The following is a 25,552-nucleotide window of genomic DNA, read 5'->3' as shown; positions in this document are numbered from 1 at the left end:
AAGGGTTTCTTATCAAAAGTAGCGAGGCCCTTCATGTCTCCGTCCGTCCACCCGCCCGGTGCTGGCTCCAGCCGCTGCATCACTCCGGTTTTTAATTATCTCCTGCGAGAGAGGAGCAGCCGTGCAGCCGGCTCATTAGGTGTGTCAGCAGGGACGAGCAGTAACCTGCAGTAACCCCTGCCGTCTCCTCTCCACCGTCACTGCTGTCTCACCCGCTGCTTCTCCTTTTTTTTCCCGCCTCTTTGCTCTTTCTTATCTCATCCGTCTTTTTATCTCTCTGTCTTACATCTCTAGATTGTGACTAAGAGTTTTGCTTTTTTATTATTATTACTATAATTAAATGATGAGTTCTTGTTGGGGGGTGTAATTTAAAACTGTGGGTCACATTTCAAGCTACGCTAGATCGATTTCATGTGTCACCTGAAAATTATTGAAAATTATTATCAGAAAGCTCAAAAGGCGACACTTTGAGCTTTAGCTGAACTTTGTCACCTCTTCTGTTTTCTTTTGTTTCTTTCTTCTGTGCAGGAAGTAGAGAAGTAAATATTCCTCCATGTTCGTCATGGAAACGCTCTGAAATCTTTTTTTTTTTCTTTGTGTGAAGCTTTTTGAAGCTCTTTCTCCTTTGATTGGGTGCTTTGGGTTATGTTTTTTTTTTTTTTTTAAATTATCAACAGGGGATGTACTGTGAGCTCTTCACCTGGTGCAATAATTAGGTCTTTAAAGTCAAAATGTTTCCTTCTTTCAGTTTTTTTATTCTTCCCTTTCAAAGTAAAACAATATTCTAGCTCTCAAGTCATTAATATAATTGAGCTCTCAAAGTCTTCTTGTCTTAAAACAAATATTTAAAAATAAAAAAAGTCAGGTATTGCAGAAAGATTACACTGAGTTTCCAAAACTAATCAATTTGTATGAAGAATTTTCAAAAATATTTCATATATTTATCATTTATTACAGCTTACAGTTTGTCATTATTCTTATACTATTATTATATTTTATTATCTCACATTGTTTTTCTATATTAATATGTCTACATACATACAAACAGAAACATGTATATACATTAATACATTAATAATACAGTAAATATTTGTTTACATAATTTTTATTCACATTATATATTTTTTATTATGCATCTCATACACAATATTTCTTTGGTTTTGTATATTCATTACATTTTTTATTTGAACCCTGTTTTTTCGTCCCTCTTCGTCTTGTTTTGTGCCGTTTTAATAATTTATTGTCCTCTGGGGATCAATATAGTGATATCTTATTTTTTGTGTTGCTTCCAGATACTGATATTAATGATTTGTGACAAGTTGATTTGTATTAAAAACAATCTGACATGTGACTACACTGAAATTTTCTGGAATTTATTTACACAAAATAAGATTTTTAGGAGTAATAGACGATAAAAAATAATATCAGGTGACAAAAAGTACTTGTTAAGATAGAGGTTTTTGTAGTGTGTGTCTCTTTCTTCAGTTCCCCCCCCCCTGCTGCACCGTTTCCCTCTCATCTTCTCCATCTCCTTGTAAAAATCTCTTATTTTCAGATTTTGACAAATGCAGGAGTCAATCTCCGGTCACCAGATCCTCAGCAGCGGGGGCCTTGCGAGAGAGCGAATCCGATCTGCTGCATTTCATTTTATCTTCTCCACACACACACACACACACATAGAAAATATTCTGACACCAGGCAAGAAGAAGAAGAAGAAAAAAAAAAAACATGTTTCTTGCAGGATGCTGTGAACGCGGGTTCATATCGAGGCCACCGAGTTAACGAGAGGAGAGAGAGAGGAGGGAACTTGTTGACAATGAGCTCTCTCTACCAGCCTCTCTGTTTCTGTCTGATCCTTCTCTCTGCTCTGAAGTCTGGGTGAAGTCCAACGGGGGGGGCGAGAGAGAGAGAGAGAGAGAGAGCCAGAAGTAGCAATTACCGGGGAATGATTGGTACCTGTTGTTGTCAATGATTCGCCATAAAAATACAATTTCTCAGGTTATTAAATAGGCCTTCCCATCTAAGATGCACTTTATTGTTAAAGCTGCTGGAGCCAATCAATGCAGAGCGCCCAGGGCTCCCTCTCCATCATTTAATTACTCCTCTGTCAATCAATGGAAAACACATTTTTAGGGAAAGCTGATCAATACGGAGAGGTGACTTAACTGACGAAAGGGAGTGACTGACAGACACCCATATATGCACACACACACACAGCGGTATAAGGAAACTGGATGTATTGATTATGATAGAGTTTAATGTGCCTCTGCTGGGTGGCATTAACAACCAGAGCTCTTTTGTGCTTAATGTTTGTGCAGTTTTCCCTCCTCACACGTTCAAGCGTTTGTTTGTTTGCGTTCACTAATTACTATAAAAGCAAAAAACTAGACGAATATCCACAGTGGAAGTATCAGTTTCTTGCTAAAAAAGAGTCATTGTATACATCTTTTAAATAAAAAGTGTCTTTGGACAAACATCAGAAATGCTCCTTAACGCCTCTGAGTGGGCGGACCAGTGTTTGATTGACAGCTGAGCCGACAGTGACACACAGACAGAATGTAAACAAAGTTGTGGGGAACCTTGTCGGCTGGAGGTTAAGGTGCCGACCATGAACCGTGACTGTGACCAATGAAACGTCACTGGTTCACGTCCGGCTCGACACCTTTTTAAGAATCAACCATAACTCTCTCTCTTCATTTCCAGTCATCTCTCTCTACTGTTCACTTTCTAAAATAAGACATAAAATGTCTGACGTGTTTTGTTAGCAGTGGTGTTGAAGAATAAGGAGCTCATCATTTACCCGACCGTGTGTCATAGAAATTCTGATTTTATACAAATAATCTGCAGCAGCAAACGTGTTTCTGACTGGATTAAGTTTTTAGTGACATTATTTGATTATTTGATTCATTTATTTATTGAATGAGACAGTGTGCAGTTCGAAACATTGAAGATGCACTGCACCAGAGTTAGCTTGAAGCTAATTTGCATCTGTAGTCCCCGACAAAAAAACATACAACAGCACAACAACAAACAGTAAAAAGCAAAAAAGAAACAAAAAAACAAACAAAACAAAACAAAACAAAACAAAAAAACACACAGAACACACCATACAAAATACAAAGCTACACACAGCACATCACATACACCCACAATGTCAATTAGAAATAATGTAAACTAAACTCAGCTGTGTGACTCAGTGGTGCAACAAAATGGTACAATCTTTTATAGAGGATATTTTGGAGGATCTAGTAGAACTTACTGAGCGCGTGAACACAAAGTCACATAGTGGAGGAGGAGGCCAAACCATTTAAAATTTTATAAACTAGTCACAAATTTCAGAATAATCTAAAATTCTCAAAGCGAGACGACCACTACCCTATGAGGAAATGTTAACGTATCTGGCAAGTCACAAAAAACGCCAGGTTTCCATCCTAAATTAGCGCAAATTTGAACCAAATTTCCTACATTTGGATGGAAAACTAGCTACACAGATCTGTTTTTGTCTGCTGCTATTTTTCATCTCCTCAGTGGAGTAGATTTTGCCACCTCAAAAACGTTTTTTGCAATATTTCAAGATATTTCATTTGGGTTTTTTGTGCGCAAATTGAAAAAGCGAATAAAAACAGTTGTTGAACGTACGTGCAAAATGTTCACTAACAGCGTTTTTCATTTGTTTCCTGCCAAAATATCTGATCTTGCAGAACAAAATTGACGACAGTATTAAACTTTCTTATGGTTCTGTTTATGCACAGCTGGCAGCAGTAAGGTTAAGGTTAAGGAATGATCATGATGGTTTAATATAGAAAAAGTCTGCAGTGACTTGAAGCTTGAAGAGACACAATGTGTTTCTTAACAGCTACCTAGCTTGCAAACTGAAGTTAGCAGTGCAGTGGTGGCTTATACAGCAAGCAAAGGTGCAACACAAGAAATGTGTCTATGGGAGGATAGAAGGGCGATAAAGATTTATTTTGATGTGCATTTATATCTTAACTACATCAAAAATGTCTACCAAAGAAAGAGAGTCAAAGCTCAACGTAACTGAGAGTTTTGTGTTGCAGTTTAGTTGAAGTCTGAGTGCGCAGCTCTGCTAACAAATTAGCATCCAGTTCCACTGCAGCTACGTTTCTCCTTACAAAATACAGAATGGACTTACTCTTTAAAACAGACATGTTGACAAATGTAAAGTTAACAGCTTCAAGTAAACGCTGCCACAACTTTTGTTTCTGGCTGAATATAAGGTTTATGCTAGCGAGTGGCTAGCAGGTCTTTTGCTAATGCGTGGGGTCTGTACTGAGGTGCAGGGCGGGTCTGGGTTTGGACCCACGCAGGACTCTGTGTGACAGTGATACATTGGAGTTACACAACGGATTAATTAAACTTGCACCAAGAGAAAGAAAGGAGAGATGAAAAGAGGGAAAGGTTAAAAGATAATGAAATGAAATCTCTCTGACACACAAAACCGCACACACACACACACACACACGCAGCAGTGGTCGACTCCAGGGATCATCCGTCATTGGCTGGAGATATGAAGAGGGTGTAATAGTTCTGTAACCATTATGAAAGGTGTTGTAATTGACCTCTGCTTGCCGATTGATCCGATGATGACAGATAGGACGGATCATGTGACCCCGTCCGTGTGTGTGTGCGTGACAGTAATTTAATCAGCTCTCATATTGTTGTTACAATGTGATCAGCTGAAGGACGAGTTTGTTCTCCCTCCGTCTCTCTCTCTCTCTGTCTGTCTCTTAGTGAGGTGAGGCTGTGAGTGCTACTGTTGCCGTGCCGACCTGAGAGCATCTTCTGCAGTTTCTCACCCTGTATAAACATCCTCCTGTGGTTCATTCAGAGCAAGGTCCTGTCATTATGACACACTGCAGGCAGGCGCACACACACACGCACACACACACACACACACACACACACATACACACATATGAAGGAAATTCTACATGTCAAGTGTGTTTGTTCTGGTGTTAGAACGACGCGACCAGCAAAGCAGCAACCACATCTGACTGTTGAAGCCAAACTTGACGTGCTTTAAGCTGCAGGCTTCAAGTCCAACTGAAGAGAAGGCAAGTTTATTTGTATATAAAATATAAAAATACACATTTAAATAGGATTTAAAAAATAGATAAATGAAATAGAAAATAAATATAAGCTAAAAAATAACTGATATTAAACTTCCTTCTTTGTCTGCTACAGTATACATACTGTATCTGCTGCTTGTCCTGTGTTCTCCTTTGAGGAAAAAAATAATTCTGTTTTCTTTGATTTCATGAAGTTGCCCCCTAGATTTACATTATCTCAACTAAATACCATTCCATCATCAGTTTACGTAGCTTGAGTCCTTATTTCCATACAGCAAATCAAATCTTTACATAAAGCGATAACGTGTCGCTCTATCATCAGCAGAGCAGACGGTCACACTGAGCCTGATTGCATCCTGCTACACAACACAAGAGCCGTCTGAACAAAACACGTTAGCTTTCCTGCTAAAGTCTCCTTCTCATATATAACTTATAAACATGAACACACGTCTTGTTCTGCACCTTAGCTTGTTAAACGAGCCACCAAACATTCACCAGTGAAAAGTGCACCGCTAACATCAGTTAGCAAGCTAGACAGCTAATTAGCTGCTCAGCTGCAGCACATTAAACCAGTATAACATAATTATAAATATAATTAAAGAGTGTAAGCATACCTGCAAATATCACTTTAGACCCGTTAGATGCTGGTTTGGTCGTTACTCTTCAAAATGCCTGTTAGCAACACGCTGTCTGTCCATGACTTGTAGCTACAGCTGTTTGTTTACTTTGTCTCTGTTCAATATGGCCGACACTCTGGCTGCCAGCTGCTGTCAATCAACACACAAATAATAATAGTTATCATTAAATTGTAATGACCTTTGCTTGAGTGTCATCTGCAGAAAAATAAATTAATAAAAAAATAAATAAAAAATAATAAATATTAAATCGTTTATACACCTATTTTTTACGATGACATTTTGGCCAGATCTGCTATAAGATAATGTTTCCCAAGAAACTTCCCGAATAAATAAAAATAAGATTAAGAGAAGCAACAAAGGGAACCAAGATCATATCACATAACCACAACATACCAGTCTTTTTACCCGTGTTTCTTGTCTCAATTCACTTTCGACTGTCAGATAAAGGTGAAAAATGTAAATAAATAAATAAATCTAAAAACTCATTTAATACATTTTTACATTTAAGAAGCTAGAACCAGATAATTTTTTGATTTTTTGCTTGAAAATTGCAAAATTATTGCCAATTTTATGTCTAATTAACTTAATTAACTAATGGTTTCATCAGTTATTACAAGATGAAATGGGTGTTGCTTGACTCCACAAAATGTCACACAAATGCTCTGATTTTAAATAATATGTATTAATTCTTTGACCTTTATATAAAAAACAAACAAAGAGAGAATCTCAAAAACTGTTAAAAAGCCCCTAGAAACTAGGAACATGAATATATATTTTTCATATGTTTTTATCAACTGCAGGCTCAGGACCAGAGTGGACTGTGGGGTCACTCTCAGCTGGGCGCCCGACATGAGTAATAATGAGTCTGTTTTAATAAGCCGCCGTCCTGAGGGCGAGAGTCTTATGAATCTTATGTGGGTCGTGGACTGAAAAGAACTCCGGCCTCAAATCCCCTCAGCCATCACTTGTATTTTTTATAGTTATTTCACTACTCGCGCTCTCTCTACATCTCAAAATTAACAAAAAGTTGATTCACTCTTTGAAGGTCTCAGCATAAATAAGCCGAATCCACTTGACAGGTTCTCCTTAGAGGAACCAATTACTCTGAATTCATTATGGAGGGAGAAAATTATCCGGAATATTTTATCACAACCTGAGTAACTGTTGCTCCGAGGGACAAGAGTCACTCAGGCTCAACATGAGCACGTAGGAGAATGACGGGGTTTCTCATAAAACTATTTCAATTTTAGATGAAGTCGCTCGTTTTAACATATAAATGTTTATTTATTGTCTACATGAAGATAAATATAATTCAGAGAAATCTGTGTTTTTTTAGTCCAGATTTGAAGCTCGTTTCTGATCAAACTGCAGAGAAAAAAATCTGTCTGCAGACACAAGAAATGACCTGACATGTTTCTCAATGAATCCTACTGTCAGCTCATCATTCATCGTACACATGACTCCATAAAAAGGTCGATGGTTCACACAGTGATAAATTGATTATCTGATAGGGGAGCTGATCAATTGACTGATCGATCGGCCAATCCAAAAAGCTGACTAAATTGATTTGTAGCAAATGAAATCCCTTTGCGGACCTCTCTGTGTGTGCGAGTGAAGGTGGCCTTGGCTCAGTGCTCAAGGTGAACGTTCACTTAAACTGCAAAAGTCAACAGTGACAAAGTTTAAAACAAAAGTGCTGCAGATTATTCAGCGCATGTGCTGCAGCGCATGAATAATATCATGGAGTGAGATCAAAAAAATATAAATAAATAAGATCAATAAAATGTCAAGAAACAACAAATGATTTACAGCCACTAAACACTAAGGATGTGCAGAGGGTCCAGTATTTGTATCTGTATTTGTTGAGGCAGCAAAATTATTTGTATTCAAATAAAAGTGGAAAGAGGTTTAAAAATCCTGTTTTTGTTTTTATTACGCTTTTAATTTTAGAAAATTAAAGTGTTACAATAAGTATTCATGAAGTGTTCTCTTCACTCGTATCAGTAGCTCAGCTTTATCTCCAAATTAGGAAATGTGCGTCATGTAGCAGGTGGATGTGACTCCCCTCGTTGAGACCTGCTGATAGACGTAACAGTGGAGCAGAGGAGACACTGAGATAGTGATGAAACCAACGTGTGCGCTGGTATTTAACATGTTTTTTTTTTCTTCCCGAAAACAAATAACTTTTTAAATATTTGTATGAAACAAACAAAAAAAAACACTATTTGTGCTTTGCCGAATAACGTATTTGTATTCAGGCACACCCCTACTAAACACTAAATTCACCTTTACAGAAGTTATGCAACAAAATGTTCTATATAAGAATGTTTTTGTTTTTATTAAATATTTGTAACATTAATATTTGAACATGAAACTGATTATTAATAATACAAAGCCAAACATATGTGGACATCTGAACAGTAATCCCATCCGTGATAGCTGAACATGAGATTCTGACACCATGTTCATTCATCTGCTGCTGTAATAGCCTCCACTCTACTGGTTTCAGTCTTTCCAGCAGATGTTGTTACCTGGCTGCAGGGTTTTGCTTCCATTCAGCCACAAGAGTATCAGTGAGGTCAAACACTGATGAGGTCAGAACTCTGTGCAGGCAAGTCAAGATCTTCCACACCAAACTGGGAAAACCATTTCTATATGGAGCTGGCCCTTTTTGCCTTTCCAGTTTCAGCAAGACATTAACCCTGTGAGCAAATACAAACTTTTGGAACTTGGAAGAACTTCGGTGTGTAAAATATCATATATAAAACATCAGCCGTCTCTTCCTTCTCCATAGTAACAGTTGGCAGGTAAGATTTTCCTGCCATTCAGAGTCAAAGGTCTGTTGCTCGCTTCTTTGTGCACCCACAAACCTACACAAATATTAAAAATTGCAGCCAGTGTGCAGACCTGGTGTGTGCCTTTGGAAATCTGAAACATTGCGGTCTGGCTGGTTCCTTGTTGGTCTGAGGGACCTCTGACCCAATCACTTCCTCTTCTGCCTCCTTCCAATGCACAAAGATAACTGATGTGTCTTTATAGACAAAAAGTAGAAAAAGAAAAAAGAAAGTTAAAAACAGCACTGTACAGTGGTGACATGAAAGTTTTGACTAAAAACCGTCACATTTCACTTTCTTCCTCTGCAGCAGTCATCTGGGTCCAGACCCTTGAACCCGCCCACTCCACCGAGTCCAGTTCTGTCTGATATCAGGCAACTACAGCAGCCTTCCTGTGTGCTTGCTGTAAATTAGTCCACAGCGCCCGCTACAGTGTCACAGCGTGCACGGCTTGCATGAATATTAGTAGTTAGGGACGGTGCACACACACCTGCAGAGTAGACTGTGGGCATAGACTGTAAAAAATATGTACGTAGTCACCGCAACGTCACCCATTGGTTTGTGAACTGCCGTTTTGAAGCCTCGTGTGTAGCGATTTGACCATCGCCATCTCTGATTTGGCCGTCGCCATGTTTGATTTTTGGAGCCAGAAGTGACCATATTTGGACGAGAGGGTGTAGCTGACCATAGCGCTATCTGCTAACTCTGTTAGCACAGTGCATTTACAATCTATGATTAACAGTGATCATGTTAATGCTAATGCTAATTTTCGCTAGCGAAAAACAGGCCTAAAACCGTTAAAACAAAATTAACAAAACTGATCATCCGACTAATTGGTGGGTCTTTTATTAAAACCAAATGCTGAACAAGGCTTTCTTTAGGCGATCAATTAACTTTAATGAACTAAAAACACACTGTGAAATAGCAGCAGCTACACCTAAACGCAATGTTTACGTTACGTAATCAACGTTGTCGCCGTGGTAGCGACTTGTCAATCACAATGTAGCCACGCCCTAAAGATTATACTGTTTTATCATCTTTTTTACTCTAAATGTGACCATAATTTACAAAATTAACATCATGCTGTATTGAAGAAGACTTGAAACTAGTGATTGAGATCATAAATTCATTAGGAAACAGTTTACTGAGGTAATAAATCAAGAGAGAAGTAGGGTCACTTTCTCATAGACATACAATTGGACTTCTTTTTGCAGCCAGTTGGGTCGCCCCCTGATGGCCATTAGAGAGAATGCAGGTTTTTGGCATTTCTGCATTGGCTTCATTTCTCAGCCCCGGGGGTTGCCGCTTGTGTGTGGATCTCTACACGGACTGCACTGAGAGCTTAGTGGTGGCTTTACACCACTACAGTCAATGAGTGGGATTCCACCTGGTGGTCTTAGGCTTGTGTGTTGGCTGGCCATGGTTCCTGACAAACAGTTCTTGTGCTGATGTTGCATCTGAGGCAGTTGGGAACCATAGACTGTAAAAAATATGGACGTAGCCACCATGACATCACCCATTGGTTTCTGGTTTCTGGTGACGGCCGGGTGGCCATTGCCATCTTGGCAGTGCGTGAGTCCGCCTAACTCCCAGCTAATCCAAAATGGGCAAAGAGGTGGAGCTGAGGCGGCTGAATGAAGCCTTGTTGCTGACACAAGCCACTTAGCGGCTAGCGACCTGTCACTCAAAGCAGCCACATCCTTATTTATGGCTTAATAACATTTAAATGGGTGAATTATAAAAAATTCAACCCCCGTACAGTTGTCATAAAAGGGTAAATTAGCTATAGAGACCAAAACCGTTTTTTATACCAGGCTGTAAATATGTTTATTTCTGCTGTAAAGTTGGGCATTTTAATATGGGCCTCAAGTGGCCAATTGAGGAACTGCAGTTTTTAGCACATCTGCTCTACATTCATTTTTCAGCTGCAGAGGTTACCGCTTGTTGGGAACTCGATAGCAAGCGTCGAAACCAAAGACGAGCAACTTGATGGTCCCATTCTGTCAGCTCGTGTGACCTGTTGTTGCTCTTAAATGTTTCCGCTCCACAATAACAGCACTTGCTGTTGACAAATCTACTGTGGCACAGCAGAAATTTGTCAAAAAAAAAAAAAAAAAAGGCATCTTATGACAGTGTCATGTTAAATTTAGGTCACTGAGCTTTTTAGTAGCCCATATTCTACTGCAGATGTTTGACAATGGCGGGTTCATTGCTTGATGCTTGATTTATGCTATACAGCTTACAGTATGTATGAGCTATGAATGTATATGAATATGCATGCATTTCTCACAAAAACATCCTTGTATCTTGTTTTTTTTTTTGGTCTTGAACACCAGAAGAAATAATTAGGAATAAAAGGTGCATTTAGTGTTAGAAACCAGTAACAGGCTGGACTTCAGTACAGAGAATTTCACGCATTAGAAACTCAGTAAACTCATTACTGCTCTGCACGGCTGAATAAAAGGCACAATCAGGAATATCAAATTGTTGATAGAGGTTCTCACACACACACACACACACACACACAGGGTCTAATTTAGCATTTCAATAGACTTGGAAACTCACTAAGGAGGCTGTAAGGTGTGACTAGCATGGTAGAGGAAGTATTGATTAGTGGACTCTGGTCATGATTGTTGGTAATGTGACTGCCCAGCAACTGTCTCTCTCTCCCTCTCTCTCTCTCTCTCACACACACTCACTCACACACACACACACATACACACACACACACTCGTTGTCCTAGGTCACTTTTGGGGACATTACATAGACTTACATTAATTTCCTGGTGACTTACCCAAACCCTACACATAACCGCTGACCCAAAAATCAGCTTTTTCCCCCCCCAATCGGGGGCACGGCAATCCCCACTTGGACAAGTTGTCCCCAGTCAACTGGTCTGGAATTTGTCCCCAAAAGTAGCTCATGACAGACCCACATACACACAGTATACAATGCACACATAAAATATTTAAACAAGCACAAAATACTCAATAATATGCAAAAAAAATATGCAACTCATACATCCTGCAAACACACACACATGCTCTAAATGTTAATGGTGACACCCTGCAATAATTAAATAGTAGTGAAATTTACTTAAACACACACACACACACACACACACACACACACACACACAGAGGAGATCAACTTGGGTGATTTATGATTCTGAACGCGGCAAACACACATACATAGATCTTAACACTCGTCCTCCTGTGTCCACTTCTACCGCCCACACGGTCTCACTTAATAATGATAAATCTCATAAAAAGCCCAGGCATGCTGAATAATGGATGCTTGTCTCCATTCCTGCAGTTTAAATATATACATATTACTCCATGAATAATTAACATCTTCATTTCACAGCTGTCTCTTAAACGCAGGATGGAAAAGAGAAAGGATTCATTTCAGCATCGGTCCCCCCCCCCTTGTACTCTCCTACCTCCGCGAGGCCAACGGGGCACGTAACAACATTTCAATAATATTTAGTCGGACACGTCGTTTTTCACCGAGGTTCCTCGCCGTCACACATGAAAAAGGATTTTATCAGCAGCAGCGTGGCTATGGATGACAGTCGGTCCACCGCTCTGGTCCAAACTCAAATATCTCAACAACTATTTGATGGATTTTTACAGGCATTCATGTTCCCCAGAGGATGAATCCCAGTTACTCCAACAATCCTCTGACTTTCCCTCTAGCGCCACCAGCAGGTTGACATTTGTGATTCAGAGTTAAAATGAGCTGAATGAATACAGTCTACTCAAATCTCCTCCAGTAGCCAGTAATAAATATTCAAACTTTGTCTCAACATATTTCTCCTTTAAACAAAAAAAAAATGTTTAATTGGAAAGAAATTCAACTTCTTTTCCTGTTTGAATCTGCCAAACTACAATCCTGAGATAAGAGAAAAGAAAAATCTCTTTTCCTTAATCTCAAAGGACAGATATTATGTTTTTTTGTGTGTGTTTTTCTGTCATTTATACACTGTTATGATGTGTATAACAGATCATAACACATTGTTTTTCACTGAGGTTCCTCGCTGTCACACATAAAAAAAGGATTTTATTAGCTAGCGGCGTGGCGTGGCGTGGCTAAGGAGGGCAGCGTTGGTCAGTCAGTCTATCTTAACAACTGTTGGATGGACTGACATGAAATTTTTTTTTTACAGGCATTCAAGTTCCCCAGAGGATGAATCCCAGTTACTTCAGCAGGTTGACATTTGTGATTCAGAGTGAAATGAAATGAATACAGTCTACTAAAATCTCAGACATCCCTTGACACTTACGACCTGTAATAAATATTGGTCACTACATATTTCACCTTTAAAACAAAATGAATAGTTTTCTCTCAAAAAAAAATTTAACTGGAAAGAAATTCCACTTCTTTTATGTTTGAATCTGCCAAACTACAAATCCTGAGATAATGTTTTTTTTATTTATACACTGTTATGATGTCAGATGTGTTGTTGTTCCCTGTAAGACAAAAACCAGGGCTTCAACCTGCTCTGAAAGCTTCATTTGTCATGTTTTTTTTTTTTTTTAAACTTTCCTGATGAGATGACGTCAGCGGAGGTTGTTTACATTGTCTACTCTCACATTTTGGATCTGCTTCAGGCTTGAACGTATACGTATGTATTTGAAAAGGAGAAAAAGTAGTGAAATCCGACTAATGTTTGTTTATGTAGCCTCTGGAGCCGGAGGAAGCTTCCTGAAGATGACCAATCAGAACAGAGTGTGCTCATCATCGGGCGGGGGGCCTTAACCCATAAGAACCCGGACCCAGTTCTCCTTAAAGGAAAATTATGGGGAATATAAAACAGACCAAATGGAGCACAAGGAACACATTTCTGAATCTACCTTCAATGTCAAAGACCTGTAATGTAACATATATGTCATAACGATATTTCCCTAACTTGTTTTATATCAATTTGTTCAAGAAATGTGTTCAGAACAGGTTAAATGTAATACAGGACGTCTTATTAAAGCATCAGAATTGTTAAATGTGTTGAAACCTACCTTTAGTAACAATAAACAAGCTTTTTTAAAATTAGCTAGTTCTGTCACATTTGCTGACCAGGCTCACCGCCATTTTGGAAGTGATGTCATGGGTACACAGATTCACACATTGTCACATGACTGCACCAGGATGTTCAGTAGATGTCACTTTAGGGACTTCATGAGTTAAAATCAAGGATAAAGCTGTATAAGGAATTTTCCAGAACACTGAAAGGGTTGGAACTGGATTCCTATGGGTTAAAGAGACACAGTATATAAATATAGATTTATAGAGAGATGAACGTGTTTGTTTTCAACCAGTTAATCCATTACAAACTTTAACCAAGTACATTTTTTACCCAACAGATCTTTAACTGTAACAGTGATGGAGGAACGCTCACATGAGTCACTAGAAGATCAGAAAATGATTCATTCGTTTATCACTGCCTTCAAAAATAAAAACATTTTGTTTCTTGGTGTAGAAGTCTCGTTGCTAAAAATCCTGGATTCAAACACGGCTGAACACCTGTGATGATCATGAGCACAGTGATGATTTTACTGCACACATGATTTAGTGAGGAGTTGCTCTTTGTTGCCATGAATTAAACTTTAGAGTATCCTACAGTGACAAATCAAGACACATTAATAGTCTCAATAAAAACTTACAAAAACTGATAAATGAGACAGCTAAAAAAGATTTGTTTTTTCTAATATCCTGTTACAAAATGTTTTCCCAGCTAAGACTTTAGCAGCATGTGTTGCTTGTCATGCATCAGCTTTAATCCTCCTGCCTCCAAACCATCTCAGGGTCCCTCCAGACATTTCAAACTTTCCAACAACACATTAAAAAAAAGGACAGAGCACTGCAGCCAGTAGAGATTAAACTTGGATTAAGTAGATTACTAACCAGATTCAAACTTCTCAGCAGCATTAGTGTTGATACGTTGGGATCATGAGGACGTTGGTGGGACGGTACACTAATAATACAGACATGCAGGATTACTGTTTTACTGTACCTGCAGCAGATTGGCTTTAATGTGGATTTGGTCCAAATCCAGGAGTGAGCCAATGAGTCTCTGAATCACAGACTATTGGTTTAAGAATCTTTTCCCCTTCTGTCAGGTTACTTTAAGTAGATGGGAGGGAAATTAGAGAAGGATGGGAAAAGGACAAGCCTGTTAATGTGCGAGACCGGATCCTGTAGAGGCTAATCTATTCTCTTCTAGCACGAGAAGGTCTGGAGAAAGTCTCCGCAGGAATAAATATTGTAACGAGAGACCCACAGCCATTCAAATGGCTCTCCGTTTGAAAACTCCACCGTAGGTAACCTGCACCTGAAGTTTGTTTTCCTTTTGCTCTGGTTCTGTTTGATTTTTCAGTAGATACACCAATGATAATAATGGATGACTTGACATATCTCTCTTAACCCTCTACTGTAGGTTAAATTGACTTTAAACTAATGCTGCGTCTCAAATTGCATGCTTCTGTACTTACACCTAACATTTTGAGTGCATAAGTGCGTTCACAATGAGAAGTATGGGAAAATGCAGTGCACTGTGAGTACCCGGATGGTGCTATGGTAGCAAGATGTGACCTCACCCGTTGGTTTCACTGGAGCCCAAAGTTGCAGCTTATGGTCGACGGCATCTTTTCCATTTGGAGCCAGGACCTTCCACATAAGGAGTTCGGGGTGTTGCCTTTCACGCTCTGGAAACACGCCTTGTTACCTTGGACTGAAGCTAACGCTAGCTTACTGGGAACACTGAGCGCTGCACACTTTAACACACTTTAGGCTACCATTAGCTACTTTAGCTAAATTGTGCTAACAGGGCAGGTATCGTAATCAAGTAACATTAAACCGATGCTGTGTCTCAAATCGCATACTTCTGTACTTACACTTAACATTTTGAGTGCATAAGTGCGTTCACACTGAGAAGTATGGGGAAATGTAGGGCACTGTGAGTACCCGGATGGTGCACTCAAAAAAAGTTGAGTGTGGAACTATGGACACTTCTCGCCCCTCAATGGTCGCCATCTTGGCTACGTAGTGGAAGGGGAGGGACCACTTTTCAATCTAGAAATGGCGGCTGGGTACGTCATACAAATGTAAGTTATACATGTGTTTTTAGCACTAAGCACCACTGTACTGTTGTCAGATATAAGCCATCAGTATGTTTTTTGGGTTAATTTAGCAGTCTGTAATGATTTGGTTGTTCGAATGCTAACGCTAGCTAATGCTAACGCTAGCTAATGCTAATTTGCGATCGTCATTTCCGGTAAGTCGAGAACGGCTGTGTTTGATTTGAGACAACACTACCCTGTCAAAATTTGCACACTACACCAGTAAGTACATAATGTACACTGTGTACTACATGAAAGTGTACTGACAGAAGTATGTGATTTGAGACACAGCTCAAGCCTTTTTTCCATAATTCTCCTCCGAGGTTTATATGTAATAATCACAGAGTGCAAAAGGTAATTTACATATAGCTTTAGTTAACAAACAACTATCAAGTACATTTTTCCTCTTTCACTTTTCTTACAATTTCTCACCTACTGACTGAACTGTCAAATATAAATCAGTTATGATGTTTATTGCTCAGTCATCTGTTGGTATGTGCCAAATATGTTCCAAAAACTCGTCTCGCTCCTGATCAAAAAAATGCAGCTGAGGGACATATCGTCATCTTATAAGTTAATATGTTGAACTTGTTAGCAAACAGTTGCTTGTTTTCACATCCAGCAGTTATGCAGCAACATTATCATTCATGTGGAGTCGTGTTTCTGTCCACCTGGTGAATGTAAGTCCAATATTCACTCTCTTTTAGCTCTGTTTTTGCTCTCTACCAACTCCTGAGGGAAATATCTGGCTCTTTAGCTGCTAAATGCTCCACTATATTCACCAGCTAGTCTACAGCTAACTGTGTCTGTTTGCCGTTTGGTGTTGAGCAGGTAGTGTACAGTGGCTTTTTTTAGAGCTTTTTCTCTGAAAATGACGCTATGAGAGCGCTGAGAGTGAACCAGAACAGTAAAAGTTGCAGCCGGACGGATAAACAATGAGCTGAAACTCACTATAAAGCTCCGTAAAGCCGAGAGGAGCTGCAGAGTCACTGATAATTCTCTGTGATTCACTGTGTTACTTTAAATTGTTGTTGCTTTAAAGTCAGTACTGTTACAGACTGAGCAAACGTTGCTTAATTAAAAGAGAATTTTAGCCTTGTCATGTCCTCAGTCAAGAGGCAAAATAAAAGCTTCACCATCCTTCGAATTATGCAGTTATTTATCACACAGGATGCTCGGAGCAGAGTGCGCCTAACAGAAATGTTTGCTCCCTTCAATCCTTGCTGTAAGGAAGGTCAAACCTCGCAGACTAATTTTCTGTATTTGCAAGTATTTACTGGAAAACCTTTGCGGCAACCAAGGACTGTAGATAGACTGTCAACAACAGATACGTTTCCATAGCATCGGTCATGTCCAGCAGCACAGGGCCACGATGAAAAGGAGCAGAATTTATATAACACAAGTGGTTTATTTCAACATAATATTCAGTTCACAAAAGAGCTCTATTGACAAGATATAAAAGAATGTCTGTAAAAATAAGCCGTATGGCCTTATGATGTAACCTAAATAAGTGGCAAACAGATGCTGCAGAGTGGAACCCATGCTGATGCTTTGAATTAAAACTGTGTACTGTGTATGTGGCTCATAGTATAAAATAATAAACGCTGACTTTTTAGCTGTGCAGAGCCTTTTTGATGGAGAATTTCAAAAAGGAGTGAAATACAATGACGGCATATTTCACATCACAGACCTGGCTGACCGGAGAAGCAAACAAAGACTCGTGAACTCACAGATGGAGTTCAGTCCATCAACACTGCACTGTCTTCACAGCCCGAGCACCTAGGAGAACAACACCTACACACACACACCTACACAGAGACACACACACACACAAATACACACAAGTATCGACGACCTCAGTCTTACTGCCTCCACACTGGCGCTGCAGATAACCATCCGCCCTCAAAAAATGAACTCAATGTACAGATTAACTGTGTTTTAAGTGTAATTTCTTATGTAAATTTTGCTGTTGCAAGTTTCAGTACTAATACCAAAACAATATGATACGTGTTTTTCCTTTAAAAGGTAGATTCAGTCATTCTGAACTAAATACCCAAACACATACATCCCTCCCTTCATGCTCCTTTAAAAGCTCTGACACCTAAATTCATGGATGCTCATCGCCAAGGCAACGACCAAAAGAGAGGCAGCTGTAGATTCACTTCTGTTCCTCTCACACGTTATCACGAGCAGGGAAAAAAAAAGTCCATCCACACTCTCCGCCTGCCTCTCTGCAGCCTCCTAACGTCTCACTCGACCTGCGTCTGTCAGCTGCAGCTTACTGAACCAAAACAGTTTGTATGTCGGCTCCACGGGAAGAAATCGACAAATTATTGGTTGATTTATACATTTTTTTTTAGTAAGTTATTCATATGATTATTTATTTCATAATGTTGTTATAAAAATTATGATTGCGCTGTGTATGAGTGTTACTATTTTATCTAGATCATGATGAATTGTTCCTGTCTTGTGCTGCAACATCAGCAGACTCATTGGCTAAAGTTAAAGGAAGTTCAGTATTATATTTGTAAAGAAGAAGATGTAAAAATTAAAATTCATTGGAGACAGGGTGAGACATGTCATCCGGGGGTCAGTTGATGTTCTCTATAAGTCTGTATTTGATAGATTAAGAAAAGAACTGTAATAAAACCCTGTTATAAGCCTTATAAACCTCATCCTGTGTGTTGCACTGCGAAACGCTCCTTCCTGTACAAGAAAATAAATTCTGTTAAATTTTGATACTTCGGCTTCAGTCTCTATTGTTTAATGGTCATTATGAAGAAATTCTTTTTAACAAATGTCTTTTTTATTTATTGAATATTGAGCACTTTGGGCTTTCGTACACCAGCAGGGACCTTAAATTGGAGAGTCAAGATCGCAACCATTAAGAACAACATGATAAAAATACTATATATTGAGGCTTAATTCCCATTTATCTGTTACAAATACAAGACTAGCAGTGGGAACCATCCTGAAATAGCGTGTGAACGCTCCCAAGTCAGAATAATATTCTCATTCAGTTGACGTGGTGCGAACCAGGTGAACTGTAATGTGGAAATTACCCAGATTTCACAGTTTATCATCAAAGAGTGACACCCTGAACCAGTGACAGTGTAACGGCTGATGGTTTCCCTGCTAAACCAGCCCCATGATGCTCTCTGATACTGCTTTCTCTAAGGGTTCAAACTTGTGTTGTGGTATTTTTAAGTTTTTTTGTTTTTAATTTGAAAACCTTTGGGCTATATAGTGTATTTTTTTGCTTGTGTGTGTGTGTGTGTGTGAAAGAGAGAGAGAGAGATGACGATTTTGTAGCTATAAGAAGACAAAGAGACAAAGAACAAAGGCAGAAGTTAAAAGCAGAGTCTGTACGCACTGTAGATCTGAACGTATAGAGCTGTAAGTTTGAGACTAAAAGGGTAAAGTGAAGGACGATGAGAACAACAGGAAGGAGACGGAGAGAGAGAAATCTGTTTCAGGAGAGCGAGAGCTTCGGCTGCCAGAGAGACCGGCGAGAGATCTCCTGTTGATCAAAGCCGCCCGTCTCTCTCCTGCTATCACTCTCCATCTCTCCTCTCAACTTCTCCTCACATCTTTTTTTTTGACAGTATTACCAAATCCCCACGAGCTCCGGTTGGAGAAGCAAATCAAATATTCTGTATAATCTGCTGATGGCAAGAGTGAGAAAACTTCTCATGAACTGACATCCAAACACACATTTCTGACATCCCCAGAATCTGTATCTTCATAGTCATTAAATAGAGCCAGCACAGAACCACCCAACCCAGTCAGCTCACATATACAGTATACAGGTTTATAAATATATATGCTGGAAAGCTCTCGAAGCGCACTGCATGATGCAAAGATGAATCCAGGCTACTGAGTGAAGCTGGGAGTTTTTCTGGCTTTGAACAAAAAGAGCAACTCAACTGATGTTGAAGGAAAAGATTTCAGCATCCTCAGAGAAGCGCTTTATGTTGCAACATGTAGAGTTAATTTCTTTAAGAGAAAAATTATGATCGATAATATTCATTGACAGCATTTTTCACATAAATGAAAATGAATGTCTTATAATTCTTCTTATTCACCAACCAACCACACATTGTAGGTTGAGATTAATAAAACAGTGTTCGCTGCTGCTGAAAATATATATATATATTTTAAAAAGGTGATTTAACTGCTTCACCTGTTGCCCTAAAAAGCAACATCTTGTGACTCAGTGATGTGTCTCTTCAAGCAACGTTAGTCAACGTTACTGGTTCTTTAGAAGGAAAAAATAACAGATTTTTTTACTAAATTTATACACTGATGCTCTGAAACAGCAACACCGACTTCTATACGCCAACCTAAACATAACATTATCATGTTAAGGGCGATTCTAACATTAAGTTCATTTGGATCTTTCGTGTTTCTAGTAGGAATGACTGCAGAGAGGTTGAACTACGAAGCAAGCTGGCTCGACAAACCCTAAACTCTCGATCAGAGATAATTGGTATCATGACGGTTGTTATGAAGTTTCTTTGTTAAGTCAGACTTTCTGCTTCAGGCTCTCTGCGCGTCCCCATAAAATGGGGCGTTTGGCGCATCATTTGACTCTTTTTCCGCACAAAACGGACCGATCACATGCCGCTTACTTCAGTCAGGAGGAACAGATCGTTATAACGGAGAGCTATGAAGAATATAACGTAATTAGTTTATATACACAGCTCTTAAACTTTAAACTTGATGCAGCAGATTTAAACATTATACTCAGGAAGTGCATTCAGGTCTGACTGTGTCCCATAATGAAGGAAAAGTGGAAATCACTTTAGATTTTGGCCAAATCAAAGTGAAATTTTGAAAAAATTTTTGTTCAAAGTATTTCTTCATTAGTTTTGTTTTTTATTAGTTTTTTTTATTATTATTTGATCAATTATAACAAAATCCCATCCCACAGTAACCCTAACCTCTTGCACCATTACAAATTTACAATACGACATCAAATCAATGGCAAGTCTGATAAAAGACTAATCAATTTTCTAATTAGTGTTCTAATAGCTGCAGCACCAGCAGTGTTAAACGGACTTTGCAGCAAATCAGGTAGTTAGTGAAAGAACGGCGCTTTTTATTGCCAATTTAACCCGAAACTCGGAACATCACCTGCTCCGGACCAGGTTGAGTTTACAGTATAAGTTACCATGGTGATGTAGCAGGTTAAAAGAGAGCCACCTTCATGACATTGAAAACCCTGCAGACTCAACACACCTCGCTAACCCACTAATCTCGTCTCATAGTAGCTACACTCCTCTGGTCTTGTTCTGAGCAGAATAGACTCAATCAGGAAGAGACCTGTTGAATAGCAGCAGCATAAACTCCTCCGTTAGCTCAGCTTGTTTTTTTACATTATAAATGAGATCAAACAGTGACGACGCTGCTTTCACTATAAAACTGAAATTATCCTTTGCTGAAGATACAGAGATGAGTGTTTTGGGTAACGAAAGGTAGCAGAGACTCACAGAGGAGCCGACGCAGACCTGCACGTCAAGCACATTTGTTTCTGGATTCGATGTCTGTGGGGGAAGCAGGTCAGAAACGTAAAAATATGCCACATAAAAGTATGAAAGAAACGGCCACATGAATGTCTCCGAGTAACCTCCGTGTACATTTTCATAATTCCATCTTCAGGCTGAAGCCAAGGATCAAACTCATTTAGCAGCTTTAATTTAAGGACTCATGTAGCCTAAAACAATTAGCACATTTGAAGGATGTGTGGACTGTGAGACTATGCAGACTCTTAAGAAGGTCTAAGCTCTGCATTTAAAGTTATCAATAAATGCAGCCTACAGTTCTGTATGTGAAGAACTGTTGTGAAGGTACAACTGGTAATGTTGCTTTAATACATGCAAAAACAAGAATAAAGTGAGAAAGAAATAAGTAAGAAAATTAGATTGAATTTCACAGATGAAATGTCTGTTTTTTGTTGACTAAAACTAACAACTAAATAAAAAAACTATGACTCAAACTAATAACTAAACATTTTTTGTCAAAAGACAAAAACTACTAATGGAGCTGCACAGCTGTCATGTTGAAAAAGAAAAGGGGACAAACACAAACTGCTGACACAAAGTTATAAGCTGACAATTGTCTAAATTATCATTTTATGCCGTAGCATTAAGGAACCCAAACCGGGAACACCACCAAATAAAAGAAAATAAAAGTAAATAAAGTAAAACCTGCAGTGTACATTTGCATACGTGCAGCCCGGAGAACCGTAATTCCATCTTCAGGCTGAAGCCAAGGATCAAACTCATTTAGCAGCTTTAATTTAAGGACTCATATAGCCTAAAACAATCAGTGCATTTGAAGGATATGTGGACTGTGAGACTTTTGTGTGGACTATGCAGACTCTTAAGAAGGTCTAAATTCTACATTTAAAGTTATCAATAAATGCAGCCTACGGGTAGGAAGGTACTTTGTATAAATCAGACTTATTTAAACTTGCTTCATGAAACAGAAACCAAACCTGAGTAACATTAGTATGACTGGTTTAACTGGTAATGTTGCTTTAATACATGCAAAAATAAGAATAAAGTGAGAGAGAAATGAGTTAGATTGAATTTCAGAGATGAAATGTCTGTTTTTGTTGACTAAAACTAAAAACTAAACAAAAAAACTGACTCAAACTAATAACTAAACATTTTTTTTGTCAAAAGACAAAAACTACATCAGTATAAACCACATCAAAGGCAACATGATACAGATACAAAATCCATAAACTCTGCAACATTTAACACACAAACACAGCTTCTCATCCAGCCGTTAGATAAAAAACATTACTGTAAAAAAAAAAAAAAGAAAGAAAAATCACGGTGCAGCTGAGTCTATGATGAAATTCCATACCGGCTGTAATACAGAGCGGCGTTGCACAATCTTTCCATGCATGATCAATTCATGATCTACAGTGTGAAATGAGGCCACCCCAGCTAATCTAATCTGCATATATAGACGGCAGCTAATATGGCATTTTAATGTGACTAAAGTTAGTTTTTTTTTTCGCCGGGGAGGTTTTTCCAGGGCTTCTCCTAAGAGCTGTGGCCTCCTTTAGAAGCAGCAGCTTTACCAAAGACTTGTCACCAAAGAGCTTCACTCAGTGACAGCAAATCTCAACATGCCACTACCTTAATTATTCTCTTTACTTAGGGGAGGAAGGGTATTTGGAGAGGAAAAAAAAAAATCCAATTCTCTTTGTTGTGTGCATGTCTTTGCTGTGAACACTTGGGATAAAGTCCCTGTAGGCATCCAGAAGGAAAATATTTTCAGAAATTATTTGAAACTCAAACATTACTGTTGGACAATAATAAGATGCTGCCAGACAGGCTTTTCTCTTTAATTAAGTTGTGTTCAGGTTCATTTAGTTATTCTGTGAACCTTTATCAAGAGTAAGTCTCAAAGGACTAAGAAGAAGAAGAAACCAGACAAGAGAATAAAGAAAAGAGAAATTGGACCAGATCCCCATTAATCTAAAGCTGCAACTAATGATTATTTTCATTTTTGATTAACCTGAGGATCAGAAATTAGTAAAAAAGTCAAAAGTTACTTCTTCAAATGTCTTTTTCAGTTCAAACTCTAAAAATATTCAGTTTACCATCATATAAGACAAAAAAACACCTCAAATCCTCACATTTGAGAGGATGAAACCAGCAAATATTTGGTCTTTTTGCTTAAAAAATGGATGAAAATGGTTATTTAATTATCAAAATAGTTGCCAATTAACTTTCTCTTCAACAACTAATTGATAAATCGTTGCAGCTCTACATTAATCAAACCACAAACCACAAAAAGACAAAAGAAAACCACCAGACTTTTCTATAATCTAGTGACTGCACCGCCGGCCAAAGCAAACCGAACAAATCAAGAGTAAAATCTGACTCCTGCTTTAATCATTTGGCTCATAAAAACCTCAAAGTATCCAGAAAAGGGTTCCTACCTTTGTGTGAGAGTCTCTTGGATGATTTCCCTTATTCCTTCCAACAGGTGGATCATAGAAGAATCAAATAATGGCTCCAAAATCCTTCAGATAACGACGTATCCAGGTATCCGAAACTCAAGTTTCCCCTCTCAGTCGTCTCTCTGACGTGCAGTAAACTATCTGCCATTTAAAAGTAAGATTTCCCCAGTTTATCAGGTTGAGAGTGGTCAAAAACTGTGTTTGGGTCCAAAACAACATGAGTGAGAGGAACTACTTCCTGGTGTCTAAGTGGGTCAGTCTCAGGTGATGCTGGTTTACCTCCAATCAGTGGAAACAAAGACAGGTGTAATTCATCCAGTGTCCACCAGGGGGGTAACCCTTTTATTTTACTCTCATTGTTAATGCAGAGGCAGAGATCAGATGTACATGTTTATTGTGTATAAAAGGAGAAAAAATGAGATTATCAACAGATACTGCATCTGTTGATGTGAAGTATTTGAACTACACACACCAATACAGTCCAATGTGAGGAAAGATATGTAGAAAAGATTATTCAACTCTTAAATTTGAAGAGTTTTACAGTTATACAAAACACAGGATTTACAGGGATACTTAATCACAAAGGTCACACAACAGAGACAAAGACGTGGATTGACGCTCTACACACCACAGACTGGATTTCTTGTAACTTAAGAGGAGGTTTTACTTATTTAAAGCTCGTATTTCTGTAGGAACAAAGCTCTTGCTGGGTAGTTTATACCTACAGCTAGAAGGAAGGGGGGGTAAAGTGCTGGGAGAGTGGGTGGTCCGGGGTCAGGTGTGATTGTGAGTGCTTTGCGGATCAGGGATGAGGTGACGCACTCGGATAAGACGGGGGTGGGAATACCGACGAGTTTGCTGGTTAAATATTTAAGAGTTTATTCTTATTGGTGACTGTAAGCTTGTGGAAATAAACAGATGGCACCATCCAGAAGAACTGGCTCAATAATGCTCCAGTACAGTAAAGGAGAAGAAGAAGAAGATGAAGTCGGACATACAGGTGGTTTAGTTTACAGATGGTTGTGAGTTTCTGCTGACAACACATGTAAATATCTATGATATGCTGATGGAAGCTGATGTTGTTGCCCAGTGTGATGCCAATGTATCTGAAAGACTCCAACACCTCCATCTTCTCTCCTTTGATGGTGAGACTGGGGGGATAGACCAGTGTTTTAATGGAGCTAAAGAGCAGTTCTTTAGTTTCTGAGATGTTATTAAGGTGGAGAAAGTTATCGTCACACCATGTGCTAAAATGGCCGTGTCATCTGCATATTTGAAGTCAACCCAGTCGCCAGAAGAAAACGTTGGTATTGAACGTTTCTGCAAACCACAGAAACGTTGAATATATACATTTCAACACGATGTCTCACTAAAAACACCCAGTTTTGTCTGTTGAAACAGGAAGCAGGCATTGGTTTTGAGGTGGTCTCGCGTTAATGTTGATATGATACGTTTTGTAGAAATGTTAATATGCTACATATTACACGTGTTGAAACCATAGACTGTATAAAAATATGGACGTAGTTACCGTGACGTCACCCGTTGGTTTCTGAAGAGCGGTTTTGAAGCTCAAAGTGAGCCGCTCCGGCCGTCGCCATCTTGGCAGTGCGTGACGCTGCCTAACTCCCAGCCAATCAAAAATGGGCAGAGAGGCGGGCCGAATGGCTGAAACAAGCCACCTAGCGGCTGGCAGACCTGTCACTCAAAGCAGCAATGGCCTTTATTACGCATAACTTTGCGGCTTAATAAAATTTTAACGGGTGAGTTATAAAAAAAATTCACCCCCCGTACAGTTGTCATGAAAGGAGAAATTAGCTACAGAGACCAAAACCGTTTTTTGTACCAGGCTGTAAACATGTTTATTTCTGCTGTAAAGTTGGGTATTTTAACA

General features: G+C 39.0%; 1 long non-coding RNA gene across 1 annotated transcript in view; it reads right to left on the bottom strand.

Moving 5' to 3' along the window:
- Nucleotides 1–24,808, bottom strand: part of LOC137187320 (uncharacterized) — an 82,732-nt gene extending 57,924 nt beyond the window's left edge. The window contains exon 1 of the long non-coding RNA XR_010929187.1: nucleotides 23,641–24,808. This is a non-coding gene — a long non-coding RNA (uncharacterized lncRNA). The remainder of the gene's footprint in view (nucleotides 1–23,640) is intronic.
- Between the last annotated feature and the right edge of the window lie 744 nt (nucleotides 24,809–25,552).

The sequence above is a fragment of the Thunnus thynnus genome, chromosome 8 (genome assembly GCF_963924715.1).
Source record: "Thunnus thynnus chromosome 8, fThuThy2.1, whole genome shotgun sequence".
NCBI lineage: Eukaryota > Metazoa > Chordata > Actinopteri > Scombriformes > Scombridae > Thunnus > Thunnus thynnus.
This window is presented reverse-complemented; position numbering and strand designations above follow the sequence as displayed.